Here is a 4,229-nt window from a genome sequence, read left to right on the forward strand (position 1 = left end):
CCTCTCCCTCTCCCTCCCTCCTCCTCTCCTTCTCCTATTATCTCTCTCTCTCTCTCTCTCTCTCTCTCTCTCTCTCTCTCTCTCTCTCTATCTCTATCTCTCCCCCTCTCCTTTTCCTAATCTCCCTCTCCCTCTCCCTCCACCCCCTCTCCATATCCTACTCTCTCTCCTCTTTCTTTCCCTATCTCTCCCTCTCTTCCTATCCCCTTCTCTCTCTATCTCCAACTCTCTTCGTCCCCCTCTCCTTATCCTATTATATCCCTCTCTTCCTAATCCCTACTCTCTCTCTCTCCCTCTCCCTCTCTTAATCATACTCTCTCTCTCTCTCTCTCTCTCTCTCTCTCTCTCTCTCTCTCTCTCTCTCTCTCTCTCCTCTCTCTCTCTCTCTCTCTCTCTCTTGCCACTTCCTATTTGGTTCCTAGTTTTATATAACCCGTATGGGTTATGCAGAACTAAGACAAAAAATTTTTGCATAACCTGTAGGTTTCTATTCATTTTTTATTATACAATATAATGTTCCTCAAAACCAGTACGAGTTTTGAGGAACTTTTGATTTTTTATTATAAAATATAATGTTCCTCAAAACCAATACGGGTTTTGAGGAACTTTTGATTTTTTACTATAATATTTAATGTTCCTCAAAACTCATACGAGTTTTGAGGAACTTTTGATTTTTTATTATAAAATATAATGTTCCTCAAAACTCGTACGGGTTTTGAGGAACTTTTTGTTTTAAATTGTTTTTGGCTAGGCTTGGTGTTACCAAGCCAAACACGTTTTTGAATTTCCAGAACATGCACGGGTTATGAAAATTTCATTTATTTTTTTTTGATGTGGCCACTTTTTTGTTCATCATCTTGGTGCACTTACTTGCCAACAAACATGAATTAATATAAAAATTAAATTCCTTTGGAATTTTGGCTCTGCAAAACCTAGAAGGGTGATCCTTTACAATAATTGAAACATATTAGACTTTAAATGTCCCATATATGTTGTCCAATTTACAAACATGTTCTTCATAATTATATATTTATACATACTATAATATATTTCTATTGATTTATCATTAATGTTGAATATAGGAGTATATACTAAAAGTGTGGTTATAAGGTTTACTTTTGAAACTTGTAGACATTTCTTCTATATCTATAACCTAATCAAAATGGACTAAGTTCTACAATCTGTCTTAGCACTATTCTTACATGATTAAATAATATACTTAAAAAATATTACATTTTCTATCTAGATTTCATCTTCAATTTCTCCCTCCAAATTGTATATCATAGATGAAAAATAAGTCGAAGTAAAAGAATCATGGTATTACACAACAATATCTAGAACTATACATGCCTTGATATAGCTATAGATACTCTTGTCCCCTCCTTGGATCATAACATTCACAATAAATCTACTCTAGGGAGGGGCTCATCTAATTATAGGACCCTACTTCTAAAGGACCCTCTATACATAGCTGATATTTGAGCACGGGGGCTTCACTATCTAGGAAATATTATATCATGTGCAGTCATATTGGAGGGTTTAATATCCCAAAAATGAGGGTACAATATATTACCTACTAGTGAAATTACAGGTTTTTTTAATTCGGGCTATGAAAAAATGCAATATTTGGTGAAAATAGAGGGCCTTTTAATTCAGCCTGTGTATTGGGAGGGGGTGACAAAAAATGAGTTTAGGGCAATATTTAAAAAAAATAGGGGGATTCTTTAGTATGCCATGAACGCACGTGCTATAACCCAGGTTCACTAAGTGAAGCCCTTTAGTATTTGAGTATCCTTATTGGTTGCTCCAATAAATTACCCAAATCCCTCTAAATATTTTCCAACTTCTTATGCTTAACCTAGAAGGGCAATCCTTTACAATACCTGAAACATATTAGACTTTAAATGATAATGGATTGCTTATAACAGACAATTCTCATATTTTAGACCCAAACTTAGTTGTTATTCAACAATTGTCGCTCAATTCATGGATTTACTCATTTGTTGGTCCTAAGAGCATATGGTCCTATCTATAACAAAAAAAATACTAAAATTGAATTAAAAAAATTGTTTTAAAATGAAGATTCTATTCTAATTCAATGCTAAGACATTAGATTTGTGCTTATCTAGGGCTATAGAGTCAACTTTTGAGAGCATACAATATACAGATGATACATGAATGTTATCATAGAGTGATTTGTATCATCAATTATTTGTTATAATACCCTTGAAATATATGGTTTACGCAAAGTCTACTTTAAAATCCATAACATTGCATTGAAAACCTTGCATTTTACTTAGAGTAATTTTAATCTTTTTCTTGAAAAGATATAGAAAGTAAAACACACAACATGAAACCAAAGAAACTTGTTTATTAATTCCAAAGGATGAATTCTGAAAATGGAGACAATTGAGATAAATACTCCAAGAATGTATATTCATTTTGATAAAAAAATATTCATACAAATATCATATAATAGTAAAAAATATTTTGCTATGACATCTAAGAAAAGACTTGCACATGAATATACTTAACTAAGACTCAGACTTCAAACAACCCTTTCAAGATGGCCTAGGTTTCCCTTTTATAAGAGCAGAGGAGGAACAAGCTAAAGGCCATCTACAAATTTTACCATGGTAGGTAACCATCTGAAGTCACAACATGACAAAAAGGCATTTTAAAAGTTAGATAAAAGGTAAAAGACATCCTCCTTTGCTGCAGTTGGTAGTTGGGAAGTTAAAACACTCGATGACCCTCCTATTTTGTCTGCACTTTAATTCCTTTTGATGAATTAGTAGCCCATTTAATCTTCTATACATAATGATGTGGCATTTGAAGCTCTCCCTTGAAGATCGATTGAGATGTAAATCAAATATTTACATTAATCTTTAGATCACTTCAAAAATCTAACAAGGTTTATGGCTAGATGACAAGGAAAAGGCACTAGTCTTGATGATGACAAATTGAAATGTAAATCAAACCTTTCATTGTAGCTTTGGAGATGACCGATTGAAATGTAAATCAAATTTAACATTTATTTCTTCATATTAGAATCCTCCAACATGTTCTCGAAATTTAATATTATGATTAAAAAATAAAAAAAACTGAATGTGACAAGAATTCAATCAAGTGGCTTGCAGTACTTCTCATGCCACTTGAATGCAAGAATCTATTGAATTTTGGCCAAATGCTCCTACCATGCTATCCAAAGTTGCTCTAGTCTTCATAATAAATTTCTCAAAGACATGATCTAACATAATGACCCTGTCCAAAGTAATATTAAAAATGCTGAAATCAATTTTGTCCCCTGAATCAAAAAGTGAAAAAATGACTAGTATTAATAAATTAAATTTTGAGCTCCACACTTCATAATACTTTATTTGTTTATCTACGCCGAGAATGTCTAGAATTGTTCAGTGATGCATAGTGTGTAAAAAGTCTATCTTTGACTTTATTTGTTGTAGAGGTGAGGTACCATTCAAAGTGGAGGACACCACTATCCTGGACTATTTTCTTGCCTTCTTCAAGACTGAGGTCTATAGCCTCAAAATTGACCTCCCTCATAGTGGAAGCAACTATCTAATCATGTTTTGAATGGTTACCTCTCATTTTATTTGTTTCCAACCGTTCAAAATATTTATTTTCTTTTATTTTCAACCAGTCCTTTAGATTTAGGACTTTTTATAAACTCATCATCATTAATAAATTAAGTACATTCCAATGCTCTTATATCATCTAGTATATCAGACCTAGCCTCTCTGTGCATGTCCACTCTATCTTCTAGCACTTGGGCTACCTCTGTTTCTCTTGGTAGTGAGGGCATAGGTTGATTACCCAATTCTCCCATAGGTCTTGTAATTTATCCTATTACCTCTATCACCCCTTCCTCTGCAGCCATAGAATAATCAACTAAGCGTGGTTGCTCTTTTCTTTGTCTCTTGGTTGGTTGTTGCTGCTATGGTGGACTTGGAGGAGGGCTATGTATAGACTCTATATCAATCTCAATTATTCTTAGACCAATTTAGCTTTGGTGCTTGCACAACTAGATATAGCCTGTGAGGCGGTCTACTCTCCACCATTGGGGTCTTGACATATAGCTTAATTTAAAAAAAAAAAATCATGTTGATATTCTCAATATGATCAGTGATCTCAAAGTATGCACCAAGGAAATCAAGATAATTCTTTTTCCTTCCATCCTCTCCCTTCTAAATTATTTCCCATTTTCTTCT

The sequence above is a fragment of the Cryptomeria japonica genome, chromosome 4 (assembly GCF_030272615.1).
Source record: "Cryptomeria japonica chromosome 4, Sugi_1.0, whole genome shotgun sequence".
NCBI classification, from domain to species: domain Eukaryota; kingdom Viridiplantae; phylum Streptophyta; class Pinopsida; order Cupressales; family Cupressaceae; genus Cryptomeria; species Cryptomeria japonica.